The sequence below is a fragment of the Ptychodera flava genome, chromosome 5 (assembly GCF_041260155.1).
Source record: "Ptychodera flava strain L36383 chromosome 5, AS_Pfla_20210202, whole genome shotgun sequence".
Lineage (NCBI taxonomy): Eukaryota > Metazoa > Hemichordata > Enteropneusta > Ptychoderidae > Ptychodera > Ptychodera flava.
In genome coordinates, this window is record NC_091932.1 from 2,615,782 (window position 1) to 2,643,131 (window position 27,350).

The 27,350-nt window shown below is 36.6% G+C and overlaps 1 long non-coding RNA gene across 1 annotated transcript in view; it reads right to left on the reverse strand.

Annotated features, from left to right (window-relative positions):
- LOC139132764 (uncharacterized) overlaps positions 1–26,719 on the reverse strand; it is a 220,931-nt gene extending 194,212 nt beyond the window's left edge. Inside the window, exons 1-2 of the long non-coding RNA XR_011552412.1 lie at positions 26,286–26,719; positions 25,791–25,876 (exon numbers count right to left, since the gene is read on the reverse strand). This is a non-coding gene — a long non-coding RNA (uncharacterized lncRNA). The remainder of the gene's footprint in view (positions 1–25,790; positions 25,877–26,285) is intronic.
- Between the last annotated feature and the right edge of the window lie 631 nt (positions 26,720–27,350).

Consider the following 27,350-nt stretch of genomic DNA (forward strand, 5'->3'; position numbering starts at 1 on the left):
GTCGGGCCTTAGGTTGAAAAAAATTTTCCAAGGATATATCGGATAAAAACGATAATTATCACTTTCTAAATAGCGCTCAAAGTTTAGAAATTAGCTGTAGTTTATAAAGTTTAGAAAGTCGGGCCTCAGGTTAAAAAAAATTTTCCAAGGATATATCGGATAAAAACGATAATTATCACTTTCTAAATAGCGTTCTTAGTTTAGAAATTAGCTGAAGTTTAGAAATTCAGGCCTAAGGTTGAAATTTTTTTCCAGGATATATCGGATAAAAACGATAATTATCACTTTCTAAATAGCGTTCTAAGTTTAGAAATTAGCTGTAGTTTAGAAAGTCGGGCTTGGAGTGGAAAAAGTTTCCCAAGGATATATCGGATAAAAACGATAATTATCACTTTCTAAATAGCGCTCAAAGTTTAGAAATTAGCTGTAGTTTATAAAGTTTAGAAAGTCGGGCCCCAGGTTAAAAAAATTTTTCCAAGGATATATCGGATAAAACGATAATTATCACCTTCTAAATAGCGTTCTAAGTTTAGAATTAGCTGAATTTTAGAAAGTCGGGCCTTAGGTTGGAAATTTTTTTCCAAGGATATATCGGATAAAAAACGATAATTATCACTTTCTAAATGCGTTCTAAGTTTAGAAATTAGCTGAAGTTTAGAAAGTCGGGCCTTAGGTTGAAATTTTTTTTCCAAGGATATATCGGATAAAAACGATAATTATCGCTTTCTAAATAGCGTTCTAAGTTTAGAAATTAGCTGTAGTTTATGATATGTTTGATGAAAACGTTGGTTCAGCATTTGGTTTTAAATGTGTATTTTTTCCCATTGTTTCAAGGGAAAATGTGTGAGCTTGTAGGAGTAGTCTCGTAGAACCAGGAAAATACATAGTTTCCCAAAGAAGTAATTTTTAAAATGCGAAGCTCAAATATGACTTATCCAATAGACCACCGAGATAGTCTACTTCCTATAAAATTTACCATTGGGCAAGAAGTTTAAAGTTACTAAGTAGGGAAATGTGACAGTGAGTAAGCACAAACACAATTTGTGAGGAGTAATTGTAAATGTTTGTTTTGTCCCTCAAAAACAAAGTCTGTCGAATAACCACCCGGCTATTGCTTATGACAAATAAACCAGTTGTGTGTCTTGAAGACAAATGTAAATACCGTAAAAGTAACCAGACTGCCACAGTTCAAATGACCAAGGTGTGTTGGGATTATCTTAGTTCCACGACAGGAGCAGATTAAGTAATGATGCAAATTAATGCTAATGGCCTTATCAAACGTGTTGCCCCTGTGGTTGCCATCACCTGGCAGCTGCGTGCTCGCAGTAAAATATGGCGTCATTAAGAAATCCGGGCCTGAAGTGAAACTTTTTTCCAGAATAAATCGGGTGAAAATCTGCGAGCTTGTAGCAGAATTATTGTAGAACCAGGAAAATACTATCAGTTTTCCCCTGAAGTAAGTTTTACAATCGAAATCTCAAATGTGATGCCCGAGATACTATACCTTCTGCTCATTGCATTAGGCAAGAAGTATAATGTTACGAAGTAGAGAAATATGACAGTGAGTCAGCTTAAAACAAAATTTGTGAAGAAAAATTGTAAATGTTTGTTTTTCAAGGTCTGTCAAGCAACCTCCCGGCTAGTGTATATTGCAAATAAACCAGCTGTGTGACGTGAAGACGAATGTAAATAAAAGTGACCATATTGCCAAACTTAAATGACCAAGGTGTGTTGAGATTATCTTTGTCCACAACGATCGCGTCCATTTGTGCTGATTAATGCAAATTTATGCTAATGGTCTTATCAAATGTGTTGCCGGCCAGGCCGCCATCTTCCAGCTGCGTGCTCACAGTAAAAGATTGAATCATTCAGAAAATGGGGCCTGAAGTGAAAACAATTTTTCCTTGATATATCGGATAAAAACGATAATTATCGCTTTCTAAATAGCGTTCTAAGTTTAGAAAATAGCTGTAGTTTAGAGAGTCGGGGTTGGAGTGGAAAAAGTTTTCCAAGGATATATCGGATAAAAACGATAATTATCGCTTTCTAAATAGCGTTCTAAGTTTAGAAATTAGCTGTAGTTTAGAAAGTCGGAGTCAGTGGAAAACATTTTCGAAGGATATATCGGATAAAAACGTTGGTACACCATTTCTGTTGTCATCTGTATATGCCCTAGTGTTTCAAGGGGAAAAGTGTGAGCTTGTAGGAGCAGTCTTGTAGAACCTGGAAAATACAATCAGTTTTCCCCAGAAGCAAGTTCTAAAAGCCAAAGCTGAAATGTGACTTGTCCAATAGACCGACGAGATAGTACCTCCAAATTAATGCATTGGCCCTATCAAAAGTGTTGCCGGCCAGGCTGCCATCTCCAGGCTGCGTGCTCACAGTGAAATGTGGAGTGCGTGAGATGAAGTCCCGCAAACTTTTCCAAGAATATGTCGGAAAAAAGGCTGATACAACGTTTCTGTTGTCATCTGTATATTCCCAAGTGTTTTTATTAAAGTAAAAAGTGTGAGTATGTAGGAGTTTTCTTGTAGAACCCGGAAAATACTATCCGTTTCCCCAGAAGTAAGTTTTAAATCCAAAGCTCAAATGAGCTTGTCCAATAAACCAAAATGGAACAATACTACCACAGTTCTAATGACCAAGGTGTGTTCAATTACGATCGCGCGCGTCAATTTGTGCTTCAAGTTAATGCTAATGAGGCATTGATAAGGCTATTAGCATTAATTTGCACCACAATGGACACGATTGTCGTGGAACTATCTGACCCTCTTCTTGTCTGTGTCTGAACACACCTTGGTCATGCGAATTGTGGCAGTATGGTTATTTACATTCGTCTTCACGTCACACATCTGGTTTATTTGTCATTAACACAGTCTTTGTTTTTGACGGTCAAAGAATAAACATTCACAATTTTTCGTCATCGCTCACTCAGACAGCTTGAGCGGACGTATAGAAATTTGCATAATTCAATAGGCTGCAGAGCCTCGTTCTGAATGTAAACAAGCAATATGTCGGAATACACGTCATTCGAGCGACTTGGTCGTGAAAATGGGCTCGAAAGCTCACAAATATGATTATTTAATGCGAAATTGAACATGCTATGAGGTAATGTACACTTTTGAGAGTAATGTCATCGTATCTATGCATGGTAGAAATAAATACTAATGATAATTGACAACTGAATTCGTACGTTGCAATGATGGTTTATACCTCTCAGCTGTGTGCTATTTTTAGACTGTGACCCGAAACACACTGATACAGGTCTTGAACAAAAATAATACTTGTTGTGTCAAACCACTTGCTATTGAACAACGCTTGTGACAAGTTTCGTGAATTTCTGACAGTGCGCCTATATTTGCGGCATGATTTCATGATGCCATGTATGCGCTGTTAGTGTTACCGTATAAGGCCGATCGTACAGCCCAGTGTACGCGTGTACAGCGTACAACGCTATGGCACTGAAACTCGCCTTTATGCTATCGGACTTCAGTCAACATTGACGAGTTGAAACATGGTAACTGAACAGTGATATACTACCCTTACCAGTGAAAAGGAAACTGTGACAAATCACGGTCACTCAAATCCACTCTTACAACGATATTATTATCTTGAAAGACTGAGGGGTCAGTAAAATCAGGCGTGGGAATGTCCGACCACCACATCCTGCATCGACTCCAAACAGACAGACACTGACAGTTGACAATGACCGAATATACAAGAGAAGTCGGCCAGTACAGTATGCACCCTATTAGAATATATGCTCCATATTAGTGTTTCTTTTTTTGAAGTCTCGAAAGCGATCTAAATGTCATTCATAAGATGAGCGTAATGTTTGCAAACTTCACAGATCACAGTTCAACGCACGTATGATATACACACATTGGGTAAAATTAAAGATGGCGGTGTATCGCGATCGTGGTAGCGAGTTTTGCAGTCTTCGTCATAGTTACACTTGAAGTTCGTTAAAAAGTCATAGGAGATGGCGAAGCAACTTAGTTAAGAGTCATCAAGCCATGAATTTTACTGAAGAAATGGCATAATGTTTGCCTGAACTTTAATACGGTACGCGCGCGATCTGCAGAAACACGGAGGCAGACCGTACATGTTTTGCAGGGTGGACGTGGGAGCTCTTCGACTTTGAGTTGTTTTCTGAATGTTCGTAGTACCCGGTAGATTAAACCGACAAAATGACAAAAACTATGGTAGTAAAAAGTTAAAATTGTTTGGCATATTCAACTGTGAAGAGAATGCGTATGCAATCATATTGCTTTGTTGCGAGTGGCAGACTTCTCCTGGCCGAGTCCCACTGCACTGGCCGAGTTGGTCGGCACCATCGGCGCTGGCGATGGCCGAGTTCGCAACTGCCCGACTTCTCCGGTTACCCAATGGAATATTGGTAGCCAATGCCTACGAGGACTACCGCGAAATTGTAACCCAAGCATCAAATATAAATATAACATAAGTTGGATTGACAACAGTAAAATATGTGATATTGTGCAATCTTTGGGCCTAAACAATTTGTAAACGTGAGCAAGGCGTCAGCGGAGTGCAACACGTTCCTCACTTTAAGCGGCCATCTTGTCTTCTGATGGCGGGACGGTGTACGACCTACGAGGCCAAAGCAGTGATTTGCAGGGCATGAACAAGAATAAAACTAAGTTAGGGGGCTTAAATAATGATTAGACTGTCTAACTATGTAAAAATATTTACAAGAATCAGCTGTGCATGTAGTTGCGGCAGCCCAAAAGTAGGCCTATGTTTAGCGAGCCATAGATCGACAATACACACATAGCACCAAAAGTAAGCCGTAGAAGTTGATAAAAATTCATAGGCACAAACTTAACTGCTTTATATGACCATAGAAACGTCTCTGACATCGTTTGTTGGAAAAAATGGGCTGAATTGCCCCAAAAAACAGGAAAAATCACACTAACGGTCAAGTAGAACAGCGCCCTCATCACTTCCATTTGAACGAAATTCTAATATAAATATGCAAATAGGGGTATCTCCGCTCAAGCTGAGAGCCACATTTCTCTACTTCATGACATTCAATTCTTGCCCGTTGCAATGGTCAATTCAATAAGGGGTGCTTTTCTCGCGAGTTTATGGAAAAAAACATTTGAGCTTTGGATTTGCCGCTTGGCAAAACTGATACAGTATTTTCCTGATTCTATCCGACATATCCTCGAACAAATTTTTTTTCTCCCAAGGACCGATTTTCTAAACTTCAGCTAATTTCTAAACTTAGAACGCTATTTAGAAAGTGATAATTATCGTTTTTATCCGATATATCCTAGAACAAATTTTTTCAGCCAAGGCCCGACTTTCTAAACTTCAGCTAATTTCTAAACTTAGAACGCTATTTAGAAAGTGATAATTATCGTTTTTATCCGATATATCCTTGGAAGAAATTTTTCACCCAAGGCCCGACTTTCTAAACTTCAGCTAATTTCTAAACTTAGAACGCTATTTAGAAAGTGATAATTATCGTTTTTATCCGATATATCCTTGGAAAAAAATTTTCAACCTAAGGTCCGACTTTCTAAACTTCAGCTAAACTTCAGCTAATTTCTAAACTTAGAACGCTATTTAGAAAGTGATAATTATCGTTTTTATCCGATATATCCTCGAACAAATTTTTTCACTAAGGCCCGACTTTCTAAACTTCAGCTAATTTCTAAACTTAGAACGCTATTTAGAAAGTGATAATTATCGTTTTTATCCGATATATCCTTGGAAAAATGTTTTCACCCGAGGCCCGACTTTCTAAACTTCAGCTTATTTCTAAATTTAGAACGCTAGTTAGAAAGCGATAATTATCGTTTCTGGCTAAACTTTCTAAGTTTAGATTTAGATTTAGACAATTCTAATTTAGCTTTCTAAACTTCCAGCTAAACTTTCTAAAAACGATAAAAACACAATTCCGCACCTTAATGGAGAAGCCCTGGACAGCAATTTCTATAGTTTGTGGCCAAATCTGATGCACACAGTGTTTGGGAGGATATTTCCTTCAATGAAGCCATAAAACAGCTAATAATGACAACAACTTCCTCACACCTTTATTTTAAAGTCTGTCTCAGGACGGAAAAAATGGAATCAATGAGAGCGACACATATCTTGTCATTGGTCTCTCTGTGCTACTGTATCAACGTTCAATGAAATGTTAGTACATAGTACTTTCTCACACTGAGCTCTCAAACTGAGCGCTAAAAACTGGAACTGTCAGACTGTACGATGCAATTCTATGCTGAAATGATGCATGTAAGCTTAGGCAAATATGAGCCTGTGTTTAATTCAGAAACGCACTGAGCTCCCTTGAGCATTTCAAAAACATGATAACCCCTCACACCAAAGAAAAAAACATTGTGACTCCATGCATCTACCGCCCCCTGGCTGAAGAAACTAACCAGTCCTTAAGAATTGATCCCTATAGTCTTTTGTGCCAGACGTCAAACCTACCTACACAATTGATTTGCACTGCCAATGCCTGGCGAACGGCTGCGCTCTACCTTTCGCACTCTGTGGTTGCGCGTTCGCACTGGACGCTCCTGGCACATAAATCGCCATACGCAGTCCGCGATCTTGCACGCGAGACTAATTGATCCCTGGGCTAACAGCTTATAAGGTCCGTGAAAAAGCTAAGACACAAAAGAAATCCCAGGCAAACTATTTGACTTCATTCGTTGTTACTCATCTTTTGTTTGAACACCGATATACTTTGTTCGCTGGACGGGGGCTCTGTTCGCGCTTTGGAATCAAGAATAAACATTGATGTCGTTTACCGTGGTCGAAAATCGTAAACAATAAATTTGGGAAACTTTAATAACGCTGAATAGAAAACCCATCGGTAGTGATACGTATGGTTACCTACCGATATAACTATGTAGATAAGGAGTGGCCTATTTCATTTCGGGGGGGGGGGGGGGGGGCTGGAGGAAATGGGTATGGTGACAAAGTTATTTTTCACCCAACCTAGCAGAAAATTTGTTTTTCCAGAGGTTTCTTCAAAGCAGTTTTTTCTGACTAGTTGAGTCAAAGCACTTTGTTTTCAAATATAAAATTATTCAATCACAATCTTGTAAAAATAAAGCCGCTTTCAATATTTCATTGGAGTATTCTTTTTTGAAGCTTAAAAATAATAGTAAACTTATCAGTATCATACATTTTGGGCAATTTTTATCATTTTAGTCAACATTTTATTCTTACACATCACTGTTTTAATTTGAAAACAATTTAAAGTTAATAATAAACAGATAGACATCAGTGGACTGCCAGAAAAGTGTTTCACACTAATTTACATGCTTTGTTCATTTTTTCCTTATTTAAAAGTAGTATTTTCAGTTAAAACATTTGTAAAATTGTTTGAGTATAACACAGTTATTGTTCATTCATTCATTCTTTGATACTCTTATGAATGATTTATTCAAATACAGTAATATATATTGTTTATTTTGATCCTATCAGGAAGTTTACAAATCTTATCCTTTACATTTCCAGTCATTGTTTAAAGTACACACCAAGGCAATGTCAACAAATGCGACTGAAGACTTAAGTTAAAGCAATTACACACTCTATGAATATTTACTGAGATACAAATGGCAGATTTATATTCTTTTCTCCATCATGAAATATGTCATCAGATGGCATACAACATGACATTGACATTGACCAGTTGTGTTTGTTTTCTGGTAAAATTTCACATAAAGTGTTGAATTTAATAGACATGTACCGGGGTATCTATTAATAAAGTGTTACCATTTTATAATGAGATTTATTTGTTTATTGATTTCATTCTCTTTGTTGACTTGACAAACATTATCACGTTTATTCTAACACTGGCAGCATTGTGGCAGCAGTGCAGTCAGGGAGGGCAGCAGCAGAATACAAGTACACATTCATGTACGGTCACCCTGTATGTACGTCACCCCACACAGACTTGGAGTGACCATGATTCATGCTACTGAGAAGAAGTTTCTGTTTCTATAGATACCCATTCAAAAATACCGCCATAGGCAGCAGCTCCAAAGACAATAAAATTCTGTTTTCAAAGATCCTTAGTTATGTTTCATGAACTTTATTCAGGGTCCTTCCAGTCTTATATCCCACATTGGGAAAGTTAGTTAAATATGCAAATTGCAAGTTTTGTCAACTTTGGTCATGTCAATCCAGATTTATCCCAACTTAGGAAAGTTCGTTAAATATGCAAATAAGTAATGTTTTATCTGAAAATGCTGCAAAATGATATTGATTTCGTAATATACCTCAGAGGACTAGCAACTGTTATGACATATTCTTCATTACAGTTGTGCATTTGAGTGTAAACATTGTACCTTAATTTTGGTAACCTAAACAATTTCAAATTACAGAATACAATTTACTTAAAGTGGAGACGTGCATACCCCTCTCATGATTTGTCTGAACAAGACGATCCTGTTCTATCCTTTTCTTTACAGTTTTGGAAATAGTCATGGAACAGCCATTGTACGAAAGCAGAGAGGAATACTAATAATCAGACTGCCTTTAATATGAAACCATAATTACATCACTGATTACAGTTTTTTCTCTTAAATGTCATTTGAAATTTTGGAAATGATGATAACAGTATAATCTGATCACTGCGGTCATGATGATGAACTTATGCAAAATCAGAGTGTTATTACTGACAACATGATGGAGACGGGAAGTTTTCATTTTTCCAATAATACCATATACCAGTACATGGTATGGGACTATATGGGTTGGTGTGAGGCCTGTTTACAGTGTCAACGTGTAATGCAACGCTTTGATTTTTGTAATGGTAACACAATTGTGGCTTGGTTTCTCTGCAGTGTGACATTGTCAAACATTGAATAAATTGACAACAAGCTAGTCTATTTCTGACATTCTGGAATGACTTTATTTCAGATACACAGGACATACATGTGTCAAGATACATTTATGCAAAATTAGATGAAGATAACTGATAATGTGTGACAATTGAAAGTTCTCATTTTCCAATACTATCAATACAAGGTCCATACACTCAAAAAGTCACAAAAATTCAAAGACTTTTGAAATCCAAAATGCCATTTTCCAGCCATCAGTTTTACAACATATCACTTGTATACATGGACTTTCCAAAACATAATTCATTTACGAGGACCTGAATAGGACTTTCCCAGAGACTACAACCATAGAATTCCATGACATTGTAAAATTCAAGCACAGTGCATGAAGGACTTTTCAGAGGTGCAGGTGATCTACCCTGGACTTGAGTAACTTTGCTGACTAGAAGTACAATTGCAATCAATCAATTATTTCAAAAACTGTACAAAGCCATTGTCTCAGCTCTACTTGCTGTCAGGTGTAAAGTACTGGTTGAAAATTTGCAGACAAATTTGGATTATGAGAAAGATCAGTTCTTTTGATTGTACGAAATGATCAATGTGGCTATACGTTCTCAGGACAGCATAGATTCAAAATACATGAAGCCATAAGATCTTAAGTGTGTACAGGAACAAATCATTGCAAAGCTTGCAGTCTTTTCTGTTTATTCACTGTAGATAATGATCAGGATATTTCATTGATAATGCTGACACAGCAGTACAGTTGTAATCTGTCTTATTCAGTTCGAAGATGAAAAACTAGAAAAGAGTGATCACATTGAATGCTCTAACTCTCATTCATTTTCAAACCATTCAAAAGTGTAAGCATTATAATATTTGAATTTGAACAGCACTACAAGAAATAGGAAGTACTTGGTTTCCAGGAAAGAAATAATAATTTTATTACCACTGACATGGTAAACTTTCTCAATGTACTAAATCCATTGTACAAGATTAATTATGGTAAACTTGGTTCACAAATGTTACAGCTCCACTTACAAGTTATTGCAGTGAATTTCTAGCTCATTAAAACTGTAATACCTGAAAGAAATTAAACTTGTACTTTCTGAAACTTTAACTTTGACTTTACTTTTTATTACAAAACAACATACTTTATAGAGTGCATTGTAGCAAGAACGTAACTAAACATTGCATAAAACATTGTTGTCAATGTCTTGACCAGGAGCTGCTGGGGGAAACATAGTGTTTGTAATATATTTCATGAGAAAAAGCGTATCATTTGAACCTAAAATGTACAATAACTTATCTCTTTCATTTAAACTATCAAATATTGGTCAATACAACTTCATTGAAGAAAGAATAAATCTTCTATCATTACTATATTTAGGACACTTCATTAAATTGAAATTCATCATCTCCTGAGGACTTACAAAACTTACAAAATCTGTTTACATGAAGAATTCTTGGCTTTGACCTTCCACGTAACTCAATTTATACGCAGTGATCAGAAATACAAACTTTATGACCAATTAATTTTCTGCAACTTAAGTCATTGATATCCAGAGATTAAGTTTCAAAAGCAAACCTATAGTTTGAAATGCCTTCAAGGTCTGAGCTTACTCTTTCCATTCCCATGAGTCTTGTTATTATTGTGTGAGTCATTACTATACCAATAAACTTGATAACAGTTGCATTAGTTATTATGGACAGTTTCAACAGTGTTATTAATGTTACCAATAACTGACCAAATAATATTTCTCCCACTTATAATTATCTTGTACATTGTGAATGTATTCAAACCACTCTGATAACATTTATCCAACATATATACATAACAGAGTGTCATCTGTAATTACTAAACTGCAAATTGAACATTGTATTGGTGTTGAATATTGAAAATGTGGCCCTACAACACATTATTATTATATTTTATGTTGGTTGCTTGTTTACATATTCTATTGTATATAAGGGTTTGATGAAAAGTTTTGAGCTGAACTATAAAGTCCTACTGGAAGAAGTTTCTATGCTATTCATTTTTCAACACAGTCCCTCTTGCAGTCCACACATTTCTGCCAGCGGTGCTGCAGGGCTTGGATTCCTGCTTGGTATAAGACTTCATCTTGGTCGTCAAAAAGTCCTGAACGGCAAATACGACATCATCATCATCATCATCCTCAAAATGTTTTCCAACCAACTGTTCTTCATGTTGGGGAAGAGATGAAAGTCTGGGGGGCTAGGTCAGGAGAGTATAATGTGTGTGGAATGAGTTTGAAACTGCTGCCATGCACTGTTGCCATGGCAATGACTGACTTGTGGGGCGGAGCATTGTCCTGATGGAACAAGACATCTTTTTCTCAACTTTCCTTGTCAGTTTTTTATAGCCTCCTGTTAGTTTTGTTTCAGCAGTCAAATACACAGCGAACTGAAAATAAACCAGTCAGTTAGTCATCTGATAAGTTGGAATAAATGCAAACCAAGCTTCATTGATCTGGCAGGCTCCTAGTTAGGCTCAAAACCTTTCATCCAACTCTGATAAATATCAACATTAAATCACTCAACAATTGTAACCAGAATGCTGGAAACCTAGAGTGGTAGATCTTTCCTTGAAAATTCAAGACTTAAACTTTTATTCAACTTTTCTCAGGAAAACTTCCAACTATTCTCTTTCAAAATCAAGCAAAAAATTTGCCTGTAACCATGCAAATATATGAAAAACAAATTACCCAACTTTTACTGATATTTGAAATTCAAGATGGCTGCTGGTATTGGTGAAAATAAAATTCCTCATTTTCACAAAATTAACTCAACGAAATGTAGATTTACTCTATGAACTTCAAAATGAACCTGGCCCCTACAAGTTGTAGGCCGAAAGAATATTGTAAATATTATGAGTCCTAGTATTCTACCTTAACCTGTTCAGCCCTAATTCTGTACACCCAGTTTAACATTCATTAATGACAACAATGGGTTTTGGTAAAACTATGGATGTGAAAGAGTTTATTTAGAAGAAAAGATTTTCAAACATGGCATACCGTTATATGTACTCTTTTACACATGCTCTAAACTACTACGACTTGAACTAAAAAAGTACAGAGCTGTGTAGGTTTGATTAAAAGTTATAATTCATCTCCATGACTTTACATTTTTGAAATGTCTACTTAAGTAGCTCTCTTCAGATAATGTAATTCTGCTATCAGTTACATCAGATGAATAGCATTGACAATTGCTCTGTGTACATGAGCAGCAGAAAAAACAGTCCTTGGCAATGAATTAGTCTGACGCAGCAATCATACATCACTATCAAAGCCAATGACCTGACACTAACAGATCTTAGTCTTTTCCTCTGTTAAATTTCCACAGTTCTCATTTCATCACTTGTGACTTGTTCTTAGAGATGACTCGGTACACCCTGGAACAGAAAAAAGTCTGCTGTGATTATAATTTCAAAAATTTCAACACAAGTGTAACAATATATACTCTGATATGCACTACTTAATCTATCATTCTTCAGGGGCTATGATATGTAGCTTTTGTCATTGTTATTGGTATTTGCAATACGTTTACAGAGTAGCAGTACAAGATGTATTACTGCTACAAAATGTTAATAAATAGAGAATTAAACTTAAATTCACAAACTGTCTATATTTGACTTCCATAGTATTGTTGGGTATTGAATATACAGTTTACATCTACAATAGAAAGCCATTCTTAAAGAGGCACTCCCACTTGGTAACATTTTTAAAACACATTTTTTTAATGCCAACGGTCGATATTTGACGTGGCGACTCCGCGCGGATCGCGAGATATCGATAAAAACATGTCATTTCCCGAGCGTATTTTTCACATCCCGAAGTTTTACGATCGTTTCTGGTTATGACCCGAAATCCCCCGAAAGTGTGTTGTTGTGCTGATTAACGATATTCTAAGGAGTCCAAAAACGTTCGAATGACGCAATTAATTTACCTCCTACTGCGATGACTTTATATACATCATTATCAATGCCTTTACCTCTGGTAATTCTTTTTTAAAACTTCTCCTTAGTTTTTGTCGTTTTCATTATTCTCAATCAGTTGTATTAAATTTTTAAACAATACCACATAGATATCAGTTTTTACGTGTAAAATATTAGTTGCCTCTGATGACTACATTTTGTCGTCTGCCACACAGTTACGCGTGGTTCGATACATAGCGGCCGCCGCGTGTGGTATGCGCGCATACCACGCGGCGGCCACTATGCATACTATGTATCAACCGCACCTATCTGTACTAGTCACCTATGCGAATTCTGGTGGAATCAGCAAAGTAACTTTGTTTTTCGTTTTTTTGCCGAGTCAGTAGGACTCGGCTTTCTCCCACGGGACATGACCGCTCACCAACGCGAGTGGTACTGCTGTGGCATACAACAGCGTCAGCGTAGACTCGTACTCCATAGCTTAGTTGACAATGGCCCCAGTGCCGAACGTTCTATGTTTGGAAGCTGAATTCAGGTGGGCCACCGGAATTCAAACTTTAACTTTTTTGAGGACATGTTTTTATCATATCTCGCGATCCGCGCGCAGTCGCCATGTCAAATATCGACCGTTGGCATTAAAACAATTGTGTTTTAAAAATGTTACCAAGTGGGAGTGCCTCTTTAATGTTTTGCCATCAGAGATGACAGTGCCCTGTTTGTTGTAGTTTCAGAGAAGGGTGTTCAGGAAAACGATTTAAATTCTCTAAAATTCATTTGATGATAATTTGAACATCTCTCAATAATAATTGTCCTTAGATATCAAGGTACTGGCCCTGTAGTTGGTGTGAACATATTCTGAATACCAGAAAGTTGATGGACAACACAGGCACCTGTCATCTATCTGATAAACTCTGCATTATTGACAGTACAGATGAGAAACTGAGGTGTTGTTCCGTTCAAGGCCAACTTTTGGCATAGCAATTTTTTTTGCCTGTAAAGTGAGATAAACACAACAGACAAAATCTTTACGTGAATTTTAACATTCCATACTATAGCTACCATTTTGAAAAGAAATATTTTGAACTTGCTGAACGTTGCATAAATTCTGCATTATTGACAGTACAGATAGAAAGCCGAGGTGTTGTGCAATAAAAGGCCAGCTTTGGTATAGCAATTTTTTCTGTAAACTGAGATTAAACACAAAAAACAAAATGTTAAAGTGAACTTTAACATACCATACTATAGCTACCATTTTGAAATGAAATATTTTGAAATAAAATATTTTGAACTTGCCGAACGTAACATCAAGACACTCTTGCTGGATCTGCAATTTATTGATCATTACCATGTATGATGTAAATGACAGCAAGGAAGAGTACAGAGTGTGCTAGCACAAATGAGGGCCATAGCGGAGGACATGTTTTTGTTTTGGAGAATGTAATAAACTGCAAAAAAGGTAAATATATGGAAGGGATCGGCACAGATCAATCAGAAAAGAATAGTGAAGGTACTTTACATGGTTAATGCCAAAGGTGCAGAATGTTTAATGTAGAGCAGGAAGAATTTTAAAAACATATTCATGTCAAAAGTTGGATCACTTCACATGTACACAGGATGAACTAATTAAAATGTCTAAAAGACTTGAACAGACCACCTAGTGGTAGGTAACGCTCTTGCTGTTTTAGTTTTTGGTGAAAAGCAGTGAATTCTGCACAGCTGAAACAGCTGAACACTAGTATTCAAAGACTGCTTCTGACAAACACAACATTAACCCTTTGAGTGTTTAATTTTTTCCCACCAAACTTTTAGTGCAACATTTTACCAATTTTCATGAACTTTTCTGTAATTTTTCTAATAATTTTGGACAAAATGAACACAATATTTCATCAGCCAGAGTTTTGTATCAAAGTTTTGGCAAAAATCTGACAAAAATTGACTGGGGTATAATTTTATAAGGGCAACAAAAATTGACTTCGGCGCCCAAAGGGTTAAAACAAGCTGGTCACCATTTGGGTATAATTGAGCTTTTGAGAAACTACTGAAAGTTTTTTTGTGAATGTTGTTACTATTTAATGAGGCATTTCTATTGTCTGTATGGTATGAAAGGGTATTGATGGAATTTGTGTCTACATTAGTATAATTATAGCCTTGAGGACTTTAAGAGTATATAATCTCACACACCACATGCTCATTCCATGTCATGATTCACCAGAGCATGTAATGTGACGACAAAATAGATCCATCTAGTTTCCCTAGGGAAAGAGTGTCAGATAAATTGCCAGCTCACATGACCGTATGTTAAGTGTCATCTGCAGCTTTGAAACAATGGTTGGTGATTGGAGCATGAAAAATGGTGTCAATTATGTAGTTTGATTATTTTAAAATCCTGAAGTTATCAAGTTGAAAATAGTTTCAGATCAGTTTCAGTCAAATGATGACTATGAGTCCCCCCTATCACCATCCAGTTACCATTGAATCCTATAAGCATGTGGTGTTTGATATAAGACACAAGTAATAAATGCCTTTAACCTACCACAAACTATTGGGTCACTCAGCATCATACCAGTAACCATGACCTTCTGGGCATAACCACATGGTGTCATGGTAACCGTCACCTTCTGGACAAAACCACATGGTGTCATGGTAACCGTCACCTTCTGGACAGAACCACATGGTGTCATGGTAACCGTCACCTTCTGGACAAAACCACATGGTGTCATGGTAACCGTCACCTTCTGGACATAACCACATGATGTCATGGTAACTGTCACCTTCTGGGCATAACCACATGGTGTCATGGTAACCATGACCTTCTGGGCATAACCACATGGTGTCATGGTAACCATCACCTTCTGGACAACCACATGAATCAGCTACTGATCCCAAAGACAATGACTTCATCCATGAAGCTGATATGTCATTTCCATGTCCTACAGTTAAAGTGAAATGAAGTCAGCTTTTGAATTGCAAATGGTATTGAAAACATCTTGGAAATGTTTTCAACAAACTGTTTTTTGTGAGAGTTGACAATGATCGACACAGCTTTGTGTGAAAATGATAGTATTGTATGGCGAAACATTCGCTGGTGATGACCTGTAGAGTGTTCAATGCATTGTCAATATTTATCTGGGCAATAACAATTTTAAGGAAGTTTGAATGAATTTTTTTTGAATGTATATGACAGTTAGGAAAGTAAGTTCACACTATTGTTGAATTCCTGGATCAATATTTCCTCAAAGAAAGGATGATTGAACACACTCAATAATTATAGGACCTACAAATGAAATTGGTAAGAGCTGCATTGTGTCTTATCCTAGCATTGTTTTGCTGGAAGAGAAGCAACATCAGATTTTGATCAATTTTGTAGTTGACTCAGAGATCATGATGTGTTTCGGTGATGCAAATTTCAACATATTGTACAATTAAATCCATATCAACGCCATGATCAGTTTTAAGTGGCTATTTTACATTTTTCCTTTTGGATCAACTTTCATTTGAACATCAGTAGCTATTAACCATCTCTCTGTGTGTCTGTATTCCCTGTGTCTGTCATGAACCTTTGGAAGAGATCTCAAAGTCATCACGTACCACTGCTATTATGTGAGGAAGATCTGTAAGGGAAAAAACATCAAAGAATAAGGGATAATTTTGGGTCACTCTTTCATGCTTTAAAGGTTACCATGGTGATCAAAATCACTTAATTTATGAAATGACTACGGAATGATCAAAGGTCTTATGCATGATTTCTGAAATAAATATTTTGTTTAATTCATGAGTTTCAATGCAAAAAGTCTAGTATGCAAATAAATTGACAACTTAAAATCATCTCTGCCTTCAAATTATGTGCAATCTATGATGTATACTTCATTTCTAAAGCTATCCATAATCCAGCACCAATATCCCAATGTGAAGTGTTTGCTCTGAGTTCATGGCTGTGCTGCAATATTTAGCATAGATAAATTTGGGAAACAATTTCATGAAGGCAAGTTGAACAGTGAGGTCTTTTAAGAAATTCTAGTAAACAAAATGCTTTTCCAGTGACAAAAATATTTCCTTTCCATTTACATAGTAGGTTTGATGATATCCTCAATGACAATTGTTGACTGAAGCAAATGCCAGCTCTACTAGAATTTGAATTGACCAAACCATGATTGTAAAATGTCATATAGTGATCCAGAAACTACATTAAATGCTCTTGTGAGTTGGCAATTCATTACAAATTGCCTTCACTTTCAAACATACTGAAAACAATGTCATAATATTATCAAACTAATTTAATAATATACCCATGTCCTGTAAAACATTTCATACATAATATAGATTTCAACTGTACTAAAAGCCCAGACCTCTCAAACAAAGAACATAATTTTGTGAAGCTAAACTGAACTGTGGGTATTGCAGTACTTTAACTGTAATTTTCAAAAGCTGATCACAGCAATGCAAAATTCACCATAGTGTCAACCTGTGGCTGGTTTATGGTATCCTCCATGCTCTTATGGAGAGGAATGAGAATTTCATTGTTCATGTCCAAGTAGAATTTCTGTATATGATATTCACTGCAAAGATATTGATAAGACTCTCTTGGATCTAAAGATGACAACTTTACTAAGAAAGCCATGTAATAGTCACTTTGTTGCCAGAAACATTTACCTTAACATACAGCAGTATTATGGAAGGTGATAGTATTGAGTAGCTGATCTATACTATGAAATGCCAATCTTTCATTTGATCTGACGAAAAGAAAACTTCAATTTTGTGATGTTAAAGATTAAGTTCAAGTGCAGTTCCTGTTCTAAGCTTATGTATTTTTGTAAATCAAGATTTGTATTTTTGTTTCATAGGATAAAGAATTACATCAACAAGTATAGTAAAGACAATGGAACTTTACAAGAAATGTGACAAATAAATAAATAAATAAATAAATAAATGACACTACTTAACTGACAACACATCAGTATTCTTTGTAAAGTCATATTCATCTCACTGTTAAAGTTTTTGATGACCAGAGGAAATGAATGTGATCATTAGAATTATTAGATCTTAAATTGTACTCACTCAAGCATGTCAATAAGCTATGAGCAAAGCTTACCTGAAAGGGTACACTGTGCATTCAACTGGGTTGACCTTTGACATACACACTGATAATCCAACATTGTCTGAACAGCTCTGGGTTGCACAGTCAAGATCATTAGCCTGTTAAAATGAAAATTCAGAAAAACTACAATTAACTGTAATAAAAATGACATAAAATGACCAGCATCATCTCTTGGCAGCAAACATTCTCTTTGTCACCGCTGATTTTCCATTAGCTATATCTTTATCTGTAAAGTTATCTAAATCTTGAGTCAACAATTAATCTAAGTTTTGCATCCTCATCTTCTCTAGGTATCATCTCTCTCTAATCATTCAGTTAAATCAAATCAATCACAAGTCCTTTTGACTTCTGCTTCCCACCATTCTCATTATCTCCCTCCTTGAAACATATTACAATATGTTACATATCAGTCCATTTCTCACATGACTGGTTCAACCATACATCACTCACATCACCTACTCTGACCAGTTCACACAGCCAACTCACTCAAACATACACTCACTGAAAATTCACACATCAATAGGGAACAAAACATTCACCTGACATAACATGGCAGGGCATAAAGGGTCATTACTGAGTGCCAAAGTCAATTTTTATCTCTCGACTGTATAAAATATAACATAGAAAATTTTCTTTTCAAATCCTGACATTTTTCTTCACTTTTTCCAAAGGTTTGTTTACAAATTGTAGCCGATAAAGAGTAATGACAATTTAGTGCAAATTTTTAAAAAAATACAGATAAAAATCATAAAAATAGGTAAACTATTGCACTAGAATTTTGGTGGGCAAAATTATAGCATTTAAGAGGCACTGTCTGTAAAAACCTGCAGAGCCCCTATATGAGGTGGCAAGGGTAAATTTCGAAAACATATAAATTATATACAAAAAGGAAGGCCATGATCTAACTAAAGTACCAGTTATAATAATTTTGTTGTGCTACCTTCTGTTACCATAGTAACAGCGTTTGAAAAATAAGACGTCAATGGCGCAAATTTTACATCAAACGGTCAAAAACAACATTTCTATATAACAAATATACCAATATTTAACCAATCATTACTTGTCTTGTCTAATTTTTCAATTGTACAAGTACAGAAAAATAGTTACGCGAATGGTCAAGTCAATTAAGACAATGGGTATAATTTGACCTTTGACCCATCTTAGATTCGTGATAGCGCCCTCAAGTGGCCATGTTTTTCGGATTTGTGGAAAGAGAGAAAACTTCTCAAATTCAAACGTGTTTAACTCAAAAAGGAAGCGGGACCGTAATAAGTTGATATAATATTTACTTTAACCCATGACCGATGTCTAATAATCCGATTAAAAACGTGCGGGCACTCATTGTTTTTTGCTTTAATTTTATTTTAAAATTATAGAAAATTGGAAATATTTGCTAAGCCTTCCCGTTTTTAAAAAAACTGTTTAGTGGAGAAAAACTAAATTTAATTGTGATATCTTGTATACTATGAAACATCATTTTCAGTTCTATCAAAAATATTAAAAATCATATTAATTTTGCAAGGTTTGTTGCCATGGCAACACTCCTAAAAATGGCGTTTTCTCGTCATTTTCAATGATTTTCACTGATTCTAGCACAATCCCGCGTGTCCCTGTCGGAATGGATAGTGCTCATATGTTATTATTCTTAAAATATGTACATTTTAGTTGTTAAATTTCCTTGTACTGCCTTTATTTCTGTTTCCATTGATATCGATCAGACTAGTAAAAATGATTGAAATTATTAATGTTTTTGTAAATTCTTGCAATAATTATACAATTAGTTAAATTATATTATACCAATCATACTGCTGCATGCATAGTTGTTAACATGAATAAATATTACACACGTCACAAAAAATAATTGTGTTATTTATTCGATATGGCACTAAATTTCAGTTAAGGGCAAAGGTCAAAGGTCACTGTTAAACCAACAGAAATGCTTGATTTTATTGGGGATCTATGGGGAAACCAGTATTTGGCGAACAGGAGTATTTTAGTGTTCACAAACATACAACCTTATGTCATCGAACACAATACAATATTATAACACATTTTGGAAGAATCCAATGTGTATTAAGTCTTAACGTATACTGCACCTCCGTTATTTTTGAATTTTGCGCATAGTTCTGCGCAGTATGTCACAGCTCATTTCCGGTATGCCAAAACAACACTTTCTGTCGATGTTTGTGTACACATTTCTATCGCCACCATTTATCACTTGCAAATATGATTCAAGCAGTCCAATTATGGGAGACTAAATCATATAAAGAAGTCATGGCAGCATTTTGCAGTGTTTTATCATAAAGACAGTGAGTGCATACGAGCAGAATATGCCCTACGCTGTGTAATAACGCACTAACAGTGGAACTTTTAGAGTAAGTTGGAATTTGAATAGTAGCTTTTAATTTCGCTCTGTTGTTTATGATGCGGTTTATAATAAGACATTATTGTTTGTTATATACACCCATGATATTCCCATACAATATCATAATTTGTTACCATGGCAACCGAACTAGCGGGCATCATTAAACGCTATAAAAACATTCATATAGTCTATATTTGACTTCTTCTACCTTAAAAATTTACGTTGTGACCCCCTAATCTTTAGCCTTATTTTCTTTCAAATATCCCCTATAATTTATTCTGAAAGTTTCAACAAAAGTTTATTCCGACTGGAATGAGCTTCAAGACTTTTCCTGCATACTCCTGATAAAAAAATAAAAAAATAAAAATGTAAAAATTCACAGGGCTAATACATCTACCTGTGCGAGACAAAACTTAACAGAACTGTGTTTGGCCTACTTGCTAGTGTGTGGAGTATTTTACAACGGAAAGCTATACGAAAACGCTGTTATAAAACTCTAAATTCGCATCGCTTATTTTGTACCTTGCCCTTATCACTCAAAGGAGCTCACATTTAAAAAATCGGCAAAATATAATGTTTTTCCATCTTTGATGGTTGGTGAACAAAAACTGCAGAGAAAAATATACAGGATATTTATGAAAATTAAGTACTACGATACTCATGGATTTTATTTTGAGTATTAGTTCTCTGGTACTCACCACTACCAAACAGAACATGTACAACCCAGGCGAATCTTATTTGCATCACCATATCAACGCCAATCGTTCGATCACACGTTTTCTTTGATACTCGCACACCTTGGAGGCAGCGTGCGAAATTAACACTGGTCAGCTGGTCCGAGACCAACAGAATCCCCGACGGACCAGCAGTTTTTCCAGACCACTGGTCCGCAAAATTCACATAATAATTTTGAAAACCGAATTTGTTTGGCTATGTATCCAACTATTTGTCGGTCCGATCCCTGCTTGCATGAGTGTTTTCCTAGTTTTCCTACAGCAGTACGTAACGAATTACAAAATCTTCGAACGTAGAACGACAGCCGCGACAGCTAAAACTTTTTAAAATAACGCACGCAATTGGCCAATTTCACGGGCAGGGTATTATTTTGACTTATCACAATTCTTGATACTAAGAAAGTTTGTTAGAAAGGTCATAGGTCTTGCAAGTCTGCTGTCACACTCGCGCGACTTGACTACGCTGTTTCGGATCACCCTACCAATATGTGGCGTGTTTTTGAAGGGTGTGAGGCCCCCCCCCAAAAATACAAAAACAAACGACAAGGAGAAGCAACAGGCACGAAGGAAATATGAGGCCAAAGAAAAAAAATTGTGCTGTTCCGATAACCCGACCTACCCTATTTTTTGCCTGCTGACCCTACACTTCTTAGAGCTACGTAAACACGTAAGTAAAAAAAGAAAGAAAAAAACCCGTAAAATCAAGTGTTCGTAATACTTGGCATTTGATTTTTACTTGAACAAGGACGTCTTTTATGTTTATTCCTTTTATATGTATGAAAATGTTTTGGCCAGTGTTTGACGCCCTGAACCCCTGAAAAATACATATTTGAAAATAAAATATTGAATTGGAAAAAAATCCCTGCAGACCAACCTACCTTATTTTTGAAAACCATGTTATCGGAACAGCACAATTTATTTATTTATTTATTTTTTGCCTGATCGAGAAAGACGAAAACCGCGATCTTTTCAGCATTCATGGCAGAATGAATTCCGCGACTGGTTGTTATTTGATAAATCGAAGATGTATGTACTGCATGCCATGCCGACGAGCATACGGTGATCTCTCTGCCCGTAAGGTAGCCGCATATCTTGTAAGTCTGTTTTCTCAACTTATTGTAAGGGTTCGTTTGTGGTTGGAACTAACAACTTTAGACACTCAAATTTAGCCTCACACAGTCAGTCAGAGTTTCATAAAATCGCCGTGGAACACGCTAAGAACCGTAATGCGCCAAAGCTGAGGCAACACTGTAAAAATGAACAGTGCGGTCTTCACAAAACTCTGCTATCTCAGTATCTGTCCCGTAATGCCCATGCCATATGTATCAATAACCGTCCATCAATAGACTTTGTCTTGATGGCTTCACTCGACGTAAAGAGGAGTTTCTGACAGATGCCGTGACAGTCACTGCATCTGCATCTACTCAAGAACAGGAAACTGTGCAAAAGGAGGCAGATGCTGCAAATGCAGTTGCTACTGAGTGTGCAGATCGGGACACTGATGTAGAATCAGACTATGGATCTGACTTTGAGTTTGGAGACTCTAGCTGCTCTGAGGATGATATTGCCCATGATCTCTTTGAAATAGCTGATGGTGTAAATGAAACTGACTGGAGACTTGTTCCAATGTAGTAGAGATTTGAGATGAAAACTGAAAGACTTTTCCCATGTTTATTTGAAATGAAAACTGAGACTATTTCCCATGTTAATTGGAAATGAGGACTGAAAGAATTTTTCTCATATTAATTTGGAATGAAAACTGAAAGACTTTTCCCCATGTTAATTTTGGAATGAACTATAAAAACTTTTCCCATAGGGATCTGGTTCTTGGTGATACCTACCTCTAGTCATGGCATATATTATTGGGCAAAATAATTAAATTTTAAAATATATATTTGTTCATTTATTGTATTAATATTATATAACCACACCAGAGTAGGAGAGACTGATAATGTACCATGTTATTAGCTATTTTCAATAGTAAGTACATTTTGAAGGGATTTTTGTTAGTTTTTTTTGTTGGACCAACATACATCAAGAAGGACCAGCAGATTCCCTTCTGCTATTTGTCCTTCGGACCAGCATGCATTTCAAGTTAATTTCACACACTGCTTGGAGGGGATGTTGACATGAAACTTTCACTGTACAGTGCGTGCCAAGAGTATCTCTATGATAGTTGCAAACATTTTCTACAGAAACGTCATCATTGTCGATACCAGCTCGCAAGAGAATAAGTTCAGACTCAGTGACAAGAGTTTTCGACTGACGAACTCTTCTGAGATGTGCAGTGATGTCTCGAGTACACAATTCAAGGGCTGTTAGCGATCCATGGCATTCACTTGCTTTTCCGGCAGCAATGCCGCCATCACAACCCACAGCTGTGACAGAGATATCCATTTCATGACAACAGGTAGATCTGAAATTATTGTGAATTGAGAATAAAACAAAATTACGTTCCCCTGCTTGTACCTCTCTCAGACACTTGTACACACTCGCCTATTTCGAATCATGAACGGCTAAGCTCTCATACGCAGCATTTGATAATGTGATGCGACGGTAGGTCTAATCATTCGACACTCAGGGCATTGCTAGCCAGGGTTTCCCCTACTGCCTCCATGTTTCCAGGTAAAGTGATTGCTGATAATGTCACAGCAATTCAAGATAGCAGTAGATTGCTAGGATTCATCAAGTCATCAAGCTGAAATATGACATTGACTGACATTGACTCATATTCTCGACCGCGGAGTGACGTCAGAAGGTGAAACGCAAACGAGCGCGGTGAATGAGAGATCAGACGATACAGAAGAGCGAATGATACAGAAATTGTGTAGAAAAAGCAGAACTAAAAGTTATGTCATTTAGGGATATTGAAACTTTGAATATTGTTTTGGTGGTTGAAAAATCCTAACCCCTTCACGGTGCTGTGACGCAAAAATGACGTAAAAAACCGCTAGTACTCGGATGACCCGCGGTCGAGAATTTAGATTAATAAACGTCAAGTCAACACAAAGGGATCGCTATCACCAATTTGAAATTCCCGCTGTTTCGACCGATGCAGTTTGCCTTGATTTTATTGCTTAATTTCACTTCCGAAGTTTGTAAAACTAAAGAAACAAAACTGTTTGGTGTGTCGAATTTATTTTCATTGATAATATCATGGATAAAAATGCCAATACTCACCAATTTTCTCGGAGTGCACCGGCGGCTGCTTCCGGATTGCGGCAAGCGGGTCTATTGTTTACGTTGGACTGCATGTTGCAGCTATGGTTACGTAATGTCATTAACCTTTGACCCCATAGTGACAGAAACCTTTGTATTATTTGCTTTTTATGCCTTCCCTTGCCAAAGATATCATCTTGTAACAAACTTTAGACAAGTTATGTTTTCAACTTTGTGACAAGTGTACAGACCATATGACTCTCCACCTTGTCACATCCGTGTTAACAAGCTTGTCAACACGCTTGACATGAAACTTACAAAAGCGTGGGACAAGTTTGAATCTTACAAGCTTGTAACAATTCAAAAGGTTCAGGAAAGTGGAAGGTTGAGAATTACAAGCTTTTAACAAGGTTGTGGAACACTATGTGTGTCTGCTGGTATATTCATCTATCAAAGGTTGTATCAAGGTTGTATATTACCCATAAGCCTTTGCTTCATTGCCAGCATTATTGCTGCCCGTTGCCATAGGCAACTATATTGAGCCCAGTTGGGGTCATCATGCCACAGGCACTCAGTGCCACATTTGCGGGATATTAACCAGATTTGACTGATTTGATAACACAGTGACTTCATTATTTATTAAAAGAACCAATATTGTATGTGTTACGAGTGTAGGTTTAGCAATCAAGAATGAGACAACAACATGCTAGAGAGTATGTGTACACAAAGTATGTCCTCAATTATGGCTGGAATATGGCTCTCATCACCAAACCTCTATTTGAACTACCCTACCCAAAATCCAAAGTACATCGTTGGACTTAAAACTTACCTCTCACATCAACAGATCTCAATTTCAATTACCTTACCAAAATTTTAGGCCTCTCGCAAACTATTACTTCAAATTTGCCGCAAGCTTTGCAGTAAATTTGCAGCAAACTTTTTTCTGCAAATAAGCCGGCGATTCATTTTTCAGATGCAAATTAGGTTTCTTGTGAACTTGCTGCAAATATGCAGCAAACTCCCTGCTGCAATGTTGCTGCAAACTCTTTGCAGCAAATTTGCGGCACAATCCTTGCAGCAACTTCCGCCAAATTAATTTCAATGTTACTGAAAATTCCCGCAAACTCCATACAGCACATTATTTTCCATGTTACTGCAAATTTGCTGCAAATTACACATGCAAAATTGCCTTCAAAAGTTGGTATAATTCCACAACAGTCAGCTCTGGATCAGTAATAGTAAGAAAACTGAATACATATTGAAACCAAAGAGACACAATTAAGAGGCAGCAAAATTTCTTGTATTGTACCACAAGTTTCAAAATTTTTATCTTCTCCAAAAATATAACAAGTTCAGCTCAGATGTGTACACACAGTTGTAAAATCACTTGTAGACATGGCCAATGAAAACCTGACAAATCTTAAGACAGACTGTGGACAGCACAAGATGTGTTTTTATCCAACTAAGCTCTGAAATACCAGTTTCACGAGAAACAATGGTCAGCGCAAATAGTTATTATTTAATAAAAAGACAACAGAGAAATAAAAAGGTTAAATTCAAATTGTGGTACAATTTATTTTATATGCCATGTTCATTCATGCCACATAAGTGTCTTCAAGATATTTTCTTTTGGCTTGAGAAGTTTCATTATATTTACATTACTGTCAAAGGCTGCGATTTGGCTTTCTGTTCTCTGAATTTCTTGTCCCTTTTAGGCTTTAATTAGAGAACCAGCAATGCATTCTGAAAAATACAAATCGTTCAGGGAAGAGTGTAAGTCTTTTACCGTTTGACCAAACATTGTAAATTTCATGAAAGAAATCAATAAATATTTGAAAATGAGACAGAGTCAAGTTGAAAAATTGATGCAGAAAAATGCATAAATATTCACGATCGTTTAATGATTTAATGTCCGACAACGGACAACTCGCCGTATGTTGTTTACATACACGACGGCGACAATCTGCAAAATCTCAGCACTTAGTTACTGCATGGAGGTAGTACCACCTCCATGGTTACTGTAACTGTTGTGAAACGAAAGTGAATTCAGTATGAATCAGTTCTCAACGAAAATTTATCTGTAGGTAAACATAGGAATACAAGGATTACAGAACATAATAGCGATGTACAGACGGACGGTACATTGACTTACATTTGTGAACGGCTCGCAGACGCTGGAAGATTTTCGGTTGCAGGTCTCCCGTCTCCGTGCTGTACCACGGTCCCTCCACGACGACCGTGGCTGTACGTACATACAAATATTATAGTCAGCAACTTTACTGCTTTTCGCGTTCACAAAATTAGAACTCCGTCTGTCCCTGGTACTGTATACACGTTTTTCCAACACTGTGATATCATTTGGCTGGCGATTCCATAGAAAGATCACGAAATTGTCCACTAGATAACTCCCTGATCACAAGTACACAGCCGATGGTACCAAAATCTAACTTCGCGCCGATCAAGCCTGATGACGTTAACGGAAGTGATATCTATATATCATTACGCGATTGATAATGTAGTTCCGATTTTAAACGCTGGAATTGACTCTACATCTGCACCAATCCGTTATATATCATACTTAATATAGCATTTAATTTACTAGTTTAATTAAAATGGTTATTTTTACCACAGAAAGACTAAAAAGAGAGTACAAATTCTTTCAGCACGAAGAATCAATATCAATACGCGAACTGAACTTGATGAACCGTGACCTCAGAGTGTAAACATGTTGACTGGTCCTCGTCGCTGGATACACAGGACGTGTTTGACGTTGCAAGTAGCGCATTTGATTTGCGTACAGCGGCTCGGGATGGAGTGTAATCCTAAACCTCAAATTTGTGCTCGGCAATATAATTCTAACGCTGAACACATGGACAAAAGCCTTTTACCTCAATTCATGTCATCAGAAGGCGAGATTTTGTTAGCGACATCGATGGGACACACACTGTGGATTAGAGGGACTGAATGTACGTACCATGGCATAGGCCTACTAATACAATGATGTGATATTTAGCTAGCTTCGAGCACAGCCACTACTCTGCTTGGAGGGAGTAGCGGGTCCTTGCTTATACCAAACATTGAATGCATTGACATTTACTTGTCTGTTTCTACAATGAAAGTTCTCATCAGTCGATATTTTTAAGGTACAGATTTGCAGTATACAAAAGTTTACGACGTGTCCGTACAGACCATAACAGACGCACATTTCGTTCGAAAC